Genomic DNA, 11,721 nt, shown 5'->3' with positions numbered 1-11,721 from the left:
GGGGCCTTAGCCCGGAGTCGATAGGACAGCGGGGAGGGTGCTCTGCCTCTGCTACCTCGAGCTGACCCGGGTTTGATCCCCAGCACCCTATAGAGTCCCCTGAGCCCCGCCGCCAGGCATGATCCCTGAGCACAGAGCCTGGAGTCAGCCCTGAGCATCCCTGGGTGTGCCCCCCACAAACAATAACAAAGACAAATGCAAAAAGGAAACTCGCTGAAATGGAGCAGGACAGCAGGTACAAGCTGAGACAGTCACCTCCTCACATGGGTTCTGCTGGGATTCCCCCTGCTAGAACTGAGGTTTCCCCTCCCTCTCCCCCCCCACCCACCCAAGCGGGGGTCAGAGGCCGGATGTTTGTGGCTGTCCTGTTGGCGGGTGGTCAGGGAGCTTGGGGAGTCACTGGGCTCAGCTTCCTTGAAGGAGGTTCTTTCAGGAGGAGAGATGGCCACTCTCCCCGGCCCGGCCCATCCCCCTCCCCTGCCCCCCCAATGGGTTTCAAGCTTAAGTCCCTCCCAGCGCCTTGGGGGCCCGGTCACCCCGCAGGAAGTGCCTTTTTATGGGGGTTCGCTGTGTTCGATTGCTTCCTGGAGCAAGTTCCCAGCATCTCGGGAGGATGCGATTCTCGAGTGACCCCCGGACTGTGTGTTTATTCTTGGGTGTCGTGCTGCACCGGCGGGTGCTCAGGGATCACTCCCAGAGGGGCTTGGGCTGCCTTGTGGGGTGCCAGGGACCGAACCAGGTGGGTCAGCGGTGGCCCTTGAGGCAAGCATTGTAGTACCAGGCCGGCCCCCCTCCGGGACTATTTATAGAGCATCCTGCCAGGCTTCCCCCGCTGCTCACTGCTGACCTATATTTCCGAGGGAGACGTCTTTCCCTCGGGGAACGCCCGGCCTCACGCAGGCCCCGAACCCGAGTCAGACACCACGACGGTCACAGCTCGCCCGGCCCAGGGCCCAGATCACAGCCCCGTAGCAGGCCGAGGAATCAACTCCTTTGGTGTGGATCAGAATTTCAAGACCAAGATGGGGCTGGAGTGATAGCACAGCGGGGAGGGCGTTTGCCTTGCACGTGGCCGACCCGGGTTCGATTCCCAGCATCCCATAGGGTCCCCCAAGAAGCACCGTTAGGGGTAATTCCTGAGCGCAGAGCCAGGAGTCACCCCTGTGCATCGCTGGGTGTGACCCAAAAAGAAGAAAAAAAAATAACCCCAAACAAAACCTGACTTCATTAGTCTAGCCTTTGCTTCCCCTCCCCCCTCTTTCTCCCAGAGTCTCCCCCCCCCCCCCCCAGAAGGCTCTTCCCTTCAGCTGGTGCTGGGTGGCAGCCGTGTGGCAGCCGAGGTGGGCCCTGCCCCACAGGGCGGGGGGTGACACCCGTCTCCTCTGAGCTCCCCTTTCTGCCTGGCTATCCCGTAGCAAATGTGGGGCCCGTGCCCTGGGCAGGTGACCAGGAGCAGGTGCACTTCATGATGTGTCCTCCCCTTATTTTATTTTATTTTATTTTATTTTTTTTGCTTTTTGGGTCACACCTGGCGATGCACAAGGGTCACTCCTGGCTCTGCACTCAGGAATTACCCCTGGCGGTGCTCAGGGGACCATATGGGATGCTGGGAATCGAACCCGGGTCGGCCGCGTGCAAGGCAAACGCCCTACCCGCTGTGCTATCACTCCAGCCCCCTATTTTATTTTATTTTTTTATATTTTTATTTTTTTTGCTTTTTGGGATCACACCCGGCGATGCACAGGGGTCACTCCTGGCTCTGCACTCAGGAATTACTCCTGGCGGTGCTCAGGGGACCCTATGGGATGCTGGGAATCAAACCCGGGTTGGCCACGTGCAAGGCAAATGCCCTCCCCGCTGTGCTATGGCTCCAGCCCCCCTCCCCTTATTTTAATTTTAATTCCTTGATGGTTTTGGGGGGGCCACGTCTAGCCGTGCCCAGAGGAAAGTTCCTGTGCTTCTTGCTGATGCTAGGGAAGGGGTGTGTGTGTGTGTGTGTGTCTGTGTGTGTGTGTGTGTGTGTGTGTGTGTTGGGGGGGAGTCTCCCCAGCATCTGTGTCCCACCCTCCGGCTCCTAGGCCAGCCCGCTATTTCTGTCACCTCGCTCCTTAGAATTGAGACCTGACTTGTTTTTTTTTTTTTTGGCATTGGGTGCTGGTGAGAAAATTCGCACATGGATTTGATTTTTTTTTTTTTTTGGTTTTGTTTTTGTTTTCTGACTTACTCTAGTGGGGAAGGAGTCTCACTGAGGCCTGGAGGCGGTGGCCCCACCCCAGAGCCTGCTTGCCGGGCACGACCCCACCTGGGGGGACCTGAGGGGCCTGGGCTGGAACTAGCCAGCCAGCTCCTGTGTGCACTGGGGTGGGGGTGGCACGGGGCTGGAGGGGGGGCGCGGAATTCCCTGCAGATTCGTCAGTCCCATTCTGCTGACAACTCGCGCCTGCTGGAAGGAGGGTCTCTCGGATCTGCAAAGCGGGTGTGTGTGTGCGTGCGTGTGTGGGGGCGGTGGGGGGAGGGCACGCCTGGCCTCACCTGCTGGCTTCTGAGCCCCATCTCTCCGGGAGAGAGGGGCGGAGGGGCCGGTATTTGGGAACTGGACTTGAGCCTTGGCAGAGCCGCCCCCTCCCCGCTTTGCAAAGGGTGGGGCGCACACCCGCCTTCCCAGAACCGCAGGGGCGCCTCCTGGGAGTGTGTGTGTGTGTGTGGGGGGAGAGTGGGGAGGTCCCTCGGGCTGAGCTGCGCGCCGGGCGCTCCCCTCCTCCTCCCAGCCACTGCTCGCTCGCCCTCGCCGGCAGCCTCCAGCCCGGCCTGCCGGAGCGCGCACACCGGGGTCCGTGCACGTGGGCGCGCGGGAGGCGGCGGGGCCGGGGCTGGGGCCGGAGGGGAGCCCGGAGCCGCCTCCCGCTCGGCCCCCCCGCGGCGTCCGGGAGGAGGAGCAGAAGGAGGAGGAGGAGGACGTGGACTAGGCGGGTCGGGGCGCGCGCGCGCGGGGCTGAGAGCTGGGGCGCCCGCGGCTGGCCCCGGCCGCGATGCCGCGGCTGCACCGCTCCTAAGGCGGCGGCCCGGGGAGCCCCAGGGACGCGCCAGTGCCGAGTCTGCAACCCCCCCCCCCAGCCCCCACCCCCGGAGCGATGCGCCCCCAGCCGCCCGCCCGGGGAGCCCCGGGCGCCCACCGCCACCGCCGCCGCCGCCCCCCCGCGGGGAGCGCGTAGCCCCCCAGAGGCGCCAGAGGTCCGGCGTCCACACCCAGCGGTGAGTGAGGTCCCCGCCCCCGGTGTATGTGTGTGTGTGGGGGGGGGGACAGGCTCGGGGAGCCCCTAGAAAGTTGTCACCTCTTCGCACCTTGGGGGGCGCCCCCCTCTCCCCTTACGTTCTTGGTGCCTGCGCACCGCCAGCGCCCCCAGAAGCGGGGCGGCTCTCCAGGGCAGGGGGGGGGGAGGCCGGGCAGTTGGGGGGAGTCCGAGCAGGACTGGGGGGGGAAGCCGCCGCCTTCAGACCTACTGCAGCGTGCCCGTCGTCGCTGACCCGCCGGGGGCCGCTAGGGGTCTCCCCCACTTTGCCGGTTTCTGGACCCCCGGGGTGGCCAGGCGGAATCCAACAGGTGACCCGCGCCAGGGGCACCTCCCGCCCCTTCTCCCCCCCCACCCGAACCCCGCCTCGCCGCAGTCTGCGCCTCTTCTGGGGGGGCTCCTGGGCATGGCTGAGGACCCCCACTGTGCTCTGGCGCCCCTCCAGAGGCCTCCAGAGGGGGAACAGCGGCCCCATTGTGCGCGCAGCTCCGGGCCACTGAGGGGCTATTCAGCCGGCCCGGGCTGGGCTGTGCCCCCTCCCCTTCCTGCCGTCCCCATTGGTGGGGGGTGGTCCCAGCCCCCCCCCCCTTTCTGGGCAGGGAGTCAGGCCCAGGGGTTCTGCACCTCTGTGCGCCGGCCCCCAGGGCCCCGGGGTAGGTGAATGTCTGGGCGGGATGGAGGCCACTGGCTCCGCTTCCTGGTCTGGGGTGTCGGGATGTCGGGTGGGGGGGCACGATGGAGACTGGGGTGCTTCAGGGAAAGTTTCCAGCAGCGCCTCCCCATCCCACCGAGTCCCACCCGGCCAAGCGCGGCCTTCCAGAGCCACGCCTCTGGGGCTTGTCCAGACCTCGATGTGCCCATCTGTAGACTGGGCACGCCAGGGGCGGGGTCCTGGGAGGGGCCCGGCAGTGGCTGGGGGTGGGGGGAGGAGTGGAGGAGTTGTTCTTCGGGCTGGGGGGGCTGCATGTCCCGCAGACACTTGGCTCACTCTTGGCTTTCGGTGGGGGGGGCCGGGGGTGGTGGCTTGGCCTCGCTGGAGATGGGAGGAATCTGGGCATTTCCTGGCTGCCCCCCCTCCCACCCGCACCTCCCTCATCGCGGCCTGGCTGCGCTGGAGAGGAAGTGAGGCCATCCTGGCACGGGGTGGGGGGTGGGGGGGGGCAGGCGCCCGCTCTGGGAGGGGCTCTGCTTCCCGCCCCCCCCAGCACCTGTAACCTGGTGGGGGCCGCGGGCTGTGCTCTGGCCGCAGAGGGCAGCCGAGCAGGCTGCACCCCGGGCCAGTGGGGGCCGCGCTGGGCGCCTGCTGATGTAGTGGCCCCAGAGAGGGCCCTGCCCCTGCCTGGCGTCTGCCCCTCTGGGGAGCTGTGCATTGTGTGGGGCTGGGCGCCCGGCTGGGAGCCCAGCTGCACGGGCGGGCGACGCGAGAGCTGAGATGCTTGGTAAACGCACAGATGCCCGGGTTCGGTCGCCTTGGCTGCTCTCTCCCTCTCTCCCTCTCTCTTCCTCTTCGTCTCTCTCTGTCTCTCTGCCTCTCTCTCCTTCTCTCTTCCTCTTCGTCTGTTTCTCTCTGTCTCTGTCTCTCTGTGTCTCTCTCTCTCCCTCTCCCTCTTCGTCTCTCTCGGTCTCTGTCTCTCTGTCTCTCTCCCTCTCTCTTCCTCTTCCTCTCTGTCTCTCTCTGTCTCTGTCTCACTGTCTCTGTCTCTCTGTGTCTCTGTCTCTTCTTCTTCGTCTCTCTGTCTCTGTCTCTCTCCCTCTTCATCTCTGTCTCTCTCTGTCTCTGTCTCTCTTTCTCCCTCTCTCTTCCTCTTCGTCTCTCTGTCTCTCTGTCTGTCTCTCTCTCGCCCTCTTCCTCTGGGTAAACACAGGGCTGGAGAATCGGAGAGGGGGGTGGAGGGAGGTTTGTCTCCTGAGCCACATTTGCAGTGATTCTGGGCACCCCCTGCCTCCCTTTGCCCCCCCCCCCACCGTTCTAGGCAGGAGCCCAGAAAAGCAAGTTGTGGGGGTCCCCGTCCTGCCTGGAAGCCTGACCCTTGGATGCGTGTGCCCTGGGCAACTCTCAGCAAAATCCCCCCCATACGCGCCCCCCCCACCCTCCGCTCCCAAGTTCCTCCTGCGGCCCCGCCTTCCTTCCTCCCATCACCCTCACCCGGAGTAGCTTGGTTTCCTGTAGATTCCTCTGGGCCAGGGCCCGGCCCAGGGGTGGCGCTGTCACCTGGCACCCAGGAACCTCGGTAATCACAGGGGCCCCGGCGGGTGGGCCATGCCGGGCTCCTCCCGGTGACCTAGCCTTGGGGGCCACAACCTTGTAGCCACCGTGGGCTGGGCAGGCTCCTGCCCAGGCCAGCCCTCCCCCCCCTGTTTGGATACCCGGGTGCCTGTGGTGACTCAGGCCCGAGCTGGGCGGCGGCAGGAGCTACAGCCTCTTCTCCCAGGACACCTCTGGTCGCAGCCACAGGCAGCCACACACGCGTGCGCACACACACACACACACGTACACGTGCGCGCACACACACGCGCACGCACGCACGCACACATGCATGCATACTGTCCCACTTAGAGTTTCTGGGTGACCTCCCTGTCCTCTCTCTGCTGTTGAAAGGTGTCCAAAGGTGTCAGGCATCTGGCCCAGGAGACTGCTCCCTCCCTCCCTCCCTCCCTCCCTCCCTCCCTCCCTTCCTTCCTTCCTTCCTTCCTTCCTCCCTTCCCTTCCTCCCTTCCTCCCTCCCTTCCTTCCTCCCTCCCTCCCTCCCTCCCTCCCTTCCTTCCTCCCTTCCTCCCTCCCTTCCTTCCTCCCTCCCTCCCTCCCTTCCTTCCTCCCTCCCTCCCTCCCTCCCTTCCTTCCTCCCTTCCTTCCTCCCTTCCTCCCTCCCTTCCTTCCTCCCTTCCTTCCTCCCTTCCTTCCTTCCTACCTTCCTTCCTTCCTTCCTTCCTTCCCTCCCTTCCTTCCTTCCTTCCTTCCTTCCTTCCTTCCTTCCTTCCTTCCTTCCTTCCTCCCTCCCTTCCTTCCTACCTTCCTTCCTTCCTTCCTTCCCTCCCTTCCTTCCTTCCTTCCTTCCTTCCTTCCTTCCTTCCTTCCTTCCTTCCTTCCTTCCTTCCCTCCTTCCTTCCTTCCTTCCCTCCCTTCCTCTCTCCCCTCCCTCCCTCCCTCCCTCCCTCCCTCCCTTCCTTCCTTCCTTCCTTCCTTCCTTCCTTCCTTCCTCCCTCCCTCCCTTCCTTCCTTCCTTCCTTCCTTCCTTCCTTCCTTCCTTCCTTCCTTCCTTCCTTCCTTCCCTCCTTCCTTCCTTCCTTCCCTCCTTCCTTCCTTCCCTTCCTCTCTCCCCTCCCTCCCTCCCTCCCTCCCTCCCTTCCTTCCTTCCTTCCTTCCTTCCTTCCTTCCTTCCTTCCTTCCTTCCTTCCTTCCTTCCTTCCTTCCTTCCTTCCTTCCGTCCTTTCCTCCTTCATACTTTCCCCCTTCTCTTCTCTCCTTTCTCCCTCCCTCCTTCCCCCTCTCCCTTCCCCTGTCTTCCTTCTCAGAGCCGCGATTCTCTCCTGGACGGGGCATTCTCCCTCGACCTCTTATTTCAGGGCCAGTTCCTGCGGCTGCCGCCCGTCCGCCCCGTGGTTCTGAAACCGCCCGCGCTGTTTGCACGGAGGCAGAGGGCCGAGGCCCCTCCTGGCACAGAGTCTGCTGTGTTTGCTGGGTGTGAGGTGTGGGGGTGCCCGGAGATCGGCTCTTCTGGAATGGCCAGTGGGGATCACCTCCTCTGGGGGTCCGCCTGGCTGCCTGGTAGAGTCTTGACCTGGGCTTGCTGGCGCATGCGCCCTTTCCCTGCAGTCACGTGCATCTCTGCCTCTGGCCGGGGTGGGGACCACCGACAGGGCCCGCATCTTTGCAGTGTGTGAAATGTACAGGAACTGTCGGCTCCTTCTGCGGGACTGAGGGGAACTTTGGGGTTCACGGTCAGCGGGCCAGACAGAGCCGCCCGCTGGGGCCGGAGAGAGAGCACAGTGGGGAGAGCACCTGCTTTGCACCAGGGTTCGATTCCCGACATCCCATAGGGTCCCCCCGAGCCTCACCGGGAGTGATCCCTGGACACAGAGCCAGGAGTGTCCCCCAAGCACCCCCGAGTGTGCCCCCTCCCAAATAAAAATGACAGAAAAAGTGTTTCTCGGGGGCTGGAGCGATAGCACAGCGGGTAGGGCGTTTGCCCTGCACGCAGCCGACCCGGGTTTGATTCCCAGCATCCCATAGGGTCCCCTGAACCCCACCAGGAATAATTCCTGAGTGCACGAGCCAGGAGTAGCCCCTGTGCATCGCCGGGTGTGACCCAAAAAAGCAACATAAAAGTGTTTCTCATTCCTAGTTACAGAAAGAAAAATGCTCCGCTGTACGCGCGCGGGTCACCAAGAGGCGTGCCACGTCCCCGGAGGGGCTGTCTGCAGAGTTGCTGATGAACTTAATATTGGGAGCAGCTTCCGGCAAGCTCCGTTGCGCCGTCTCCGGGGATGTCAGGGCAAAGGGTCAACCCAGTTTATAAGCGACCGCGATTTTTTTTCTCTCTGTGCATTTAATTAGTGGTTCAGAAACCACACGTGGTGCTCCGTGGGCCCCCGGAGCCTGAGACACATCCAGGCTGCTGGGACAGGAGGGGAGATGGGAGGGAGGCCGCAGGGCTGGAGACCCGGGAGAGGAAGGAGTTGGCAGGGCGTCCGCGTGGCCAGTGCAGACCCCCGGGGACGGGCTGAGAGGGTCTGGCTAGAGGAGGCAGTTCATTTTTTCAGTTTGATTTTTTTTTTGGGGGGGGAACCACACCTGGCAATGCTCAGGGCTGACGTCTGGCTCTGTGCTCCAGGATCGCTCCCGGTGGCGCTCAGGGGACCCTAAGGGATGTCGGGGATGGAACTTGGGTCGGCCGCCTGCGAGGCCAGCGGCCCGCCCCTCAGGGAGGCGGCTCTTTTATCCCCGCCATGGTCCTGTTTGCTTCCTTTGAGCCCCTCCCTGGGGCCTGATCTGGCTTTGCGGGAACGGGAGCAAGTTGCAGCTGCTGCTGATGGAGGGGTGTGGATGGATGGGCACCCGTGGCAGGGCGAAGCTCTTGCGTTCCGCGCCTGTGGTTGCCACGGACTTCAGAGCAACCTGGACGTTTGCGGCCACGCGCTGGTCCACCCCGGCCTCGCGCCTGGGAAGATGCGGGCTCTGCGCATGCGTCCTCCCTCCTACGCCCGCCCCCTTCCTCACGCCTCTCGCTGGTGGGGCCCACGTGTGGCCTTCTCCGCCCAGGGAGTCAGGACTCGGCCCCTGGACCACCATGTGAGCGCGGTTCCAAGGAAGCACGTGTGTCCCCGTGGCGCACCCCGCGCGAGTGTGGCAGAGCGCTTTATCTCGGTGTCAGCCCCCCAAAGTCCCCGGGACAACTGCCATGGGTGTGATCCGTGGGGGGGTGACAGCACAGCAGAAGTCTCTCTGCACGGCACCTCCCAGGCACCCCCAAAAGGCTCACCCTGCCCTTCCTGCCACCCGTCTTTGTCCCAGGACCGAGGCAACCCTTTCTCTGTGCCTCTAGGATGTGGGGGTCCCCGCTCATGCTGTCTGCTTCAGAGCACGCAGTTCCCCTTTTTCCCTTCAGGTGTGGGATGGTCCCCGAGATTCCCTCTGTCCATCCGGATGGGATTCCTGGGCAAGAGTCACCCCAGGAGCTCTTGCGCCTACTGGGACCATCGTGGTTTACTGAGCAGCTACTATGCTCCCTGATGTGCGTGTTCTCGTCTCTCAGGCTTGGGGATGGGTGCGAGGGTCGGTGCCGTTGCCAGGGAGATGATGATGATGAGGAGGAGAGAGTCCAAAGGGGAGAGTCGGAAAAGGAGGATGTGAGAGGCAGTGCAGAAGGGCAGGAGGGCCCGTGCCGTTGCCTCGACGCTGTGCTTTTGAGAAAGTCGCAGAGACCGTGAGGTCGGGAGGTCAGCGTGTGCCAGAGCCTCGAGGCAGCACGCAGCCCACGGGGTTCTGGGATCCAGATGGTTCTCGGGGTTCTACATCGCTCAATAATACCGTCTTCGGGGCCGGGGCGATAGCACAGTGGGTAGGGTGTTTGCCTTGCACGCGGCCGACCCGGGTTCCATCCCTGGCATTCCATAGGCTCCCCTGAGCACTGCCAGGAGTAACCCCTGAGCACCGCTGGGTGTGACCCCCCAAAAAAATAAAAGTCTCCAGTCCCCCAGAGGAATCCCAGCAGGTGAATGTCTTAGGGAGGGCAGAAGAAATGTATTTCCTGGGGGCTGGAGCGATCGTGCTGTGGGGAAGGGCTTGCCTTGCAGAAACCCAACCTGGGTTCCATTCCCGGCATCCCATAGGGTCCCCAAGCCCCTCCCCCATCCCCCGAGCTATCCCTGAGCACTGCTGGGTGTGCCTTTACCTCCAGAAAAGAAAAGGGGGCCAGGGACGCCCTCCCTCTCTGAGCTGAGATTTTTCGCCTTTTCAGGACTTTGCTCTTTCACATTTTTGCAGTTTTTTTGTTTTTCATTCCAGGAAGCTCCCTGTAGTATGTGTTGAGGATCCATTACTTCGGGGGTGGGGTGGGGTGGGGTGCGTCTTTGCTCTCTGTCTCGGAGGCAGCCTGGGGCTAGAGTTCACCCAGGCAGGCTGAAAGACAGAAATGGTGGCACATCTCATGGATTCCAGCTGCTGCGCCTAGGACACGGCCTGTGAATGCGTCTTGCACACAGAAGGGGCAGCATGCAGTCCCTGCAAAGGCCCTGGGGCAGGCCTGCAGCCACCACCTTCCCCAGCCAGCAGGGGGCGCTGGGGGCATGAAATCAGAGTTTGCCCACCGGGACCAGAGCAGCTTCGGACCCCTCTGAGGCAGCCGTGATAAATCTTCCAGCATCTGTATTGCGAACCATGATGCATAAAATATGAAAATATGAGAGAGACAGAGAGAGAGACCCCATAGAGGCAAGCAGGGGTGCAGGGTAGCTTGAAGGGGGGTGATGGGGACAAATTGTGCTGGGAAATTATACTGGTGGAGGAGGGACGGGTATTGGAACGCGGTTGGACTGAAACGCAATCACGAACAGCCTTGTGATGCTCTCACGGTGATTCAGTAATGGAAACCCTTGCTCTCAGCCGCCCCTGCGTGCAGGGCGGGGGGGGGGGGGGGGGAAGGGAGCAGGCTGGAAGACTCTGCGGAAGTGACAGGGAAGCTGAGTTTTTCTGTACAGAGTTCAGGGCCAGAACCTGTGGTAGAAGGGGAGAAGGGGAGGAATCTGACCCTAGGAGCAGGTGGAGGGGAATCTCAGGGTGGAGTTTGCTGCAGGAAGAGTGGAAGGTCCTTTTTCTTTGCTCCCCTCCCTACCCCACTCTGGAGAAGCCCGTGTTCTGTGTGTGTGTGTGTGTGTGTGTGTGTGTGTGTGTGTGTGTGTGTTTGGGTTTCCTTTTTGCTTCCCACCCCTTTAAGTAAGTTCCATTCAATAAAAGCCACTTAAGTTAAAAAAAAGAAACCAAAACATTAGGGGCTGGAGCGATAGGTAGGGCATTTGTCTTACACGCAGCCGACCTGGGTTCGATTCCCAGCATCCCATATGGTCCCCGGAGCACCGTCAGGACTAATTACTGAGTGCATGAGCCAGGAGTTACCCCTCTGCATTGCCAGGTGTGACCCAAAAAAGCAAAAAAAAATAAAAAAATAAATAAAGAGTGGAAGGTGGGCTGGGGGTCTGGGAGGTTTGGGGAGCCCCACGGAGGGTGTGGGTCAGAGTTCAGGGCCTTGGCCAAAGAAGCAGCTTCTGTGTTAACTGCCGGGGACAGGAGGGACCGCAGGGGTTCTTCTCTGTATAAAAAGGGTGGGGCCTTTTGAAAAGCCGGCTGTTTGTTGGCCTCCTGGCCTCCGGCCGGCAGAGGAGAAAGTCCTGTCCATTCTGCCCTCCCCACCCCGGTACCCCAGCCTGGTCGTCCCCGCTCCCCCAGAAGGAAGTGGAGAGCTGGGGTGTGGAAATGGATTCCCCGTAGTAATCCATCCCCAACACACTTCAGCAACAGAAGTGTGTCCTGGCTCCCGGGGAGAATTGTTTCCTTTTAATTCTGGGCGTCTGATGGAAAGGACACAGAATGTCTTAACATAGCCCCAGGCTGCTTGTTGGAGAAGAAACTATTTATATTGGCTACTTCTCCGTGCATTTGCGTTGGCTACTTTCTAGCCAGCAGAAAAGAAAAAGCCTGCAGAGGGAAGAGCTATCCTTTCCGGCTGGCTGGGGATTTATTTATTTTTCCTTTTTCAGATGCAAGCGTCATTCTCCCTGAAATCCCTTTAGTAGTCCGGGTTGGGCCTGCCAGCTCCCAGAGAGGGCAGCGGGGGAATACGGTAACTGACCCCTGCTTCCAGCTCCCAGAGAGGGCAGCGGGGGAATATGGTAACTGACCCCAGCTTCCAGCTCTCAGAGAGGGCAGATGGGGAAT

The sequence above is a fragment of the Sorex araneus genome, chromosome 2 (assembly GCF_027595985.1).
Source record: "Sorex araneus isolate mSorAra2 chromosome 2, mSorAra2.pri, whole genome shotgun sequence".
Lineage (NCBI taxonomy): Eukaryota > Metazoa > Chordata > Mammalia > Eulipotyphla > Soricidae > Sorex > Sorex araneus.
The sequence above is the reverse complement of the archived record's forward strand: the minus strand, read 5'-3'. Positions refer to the sequence as shown.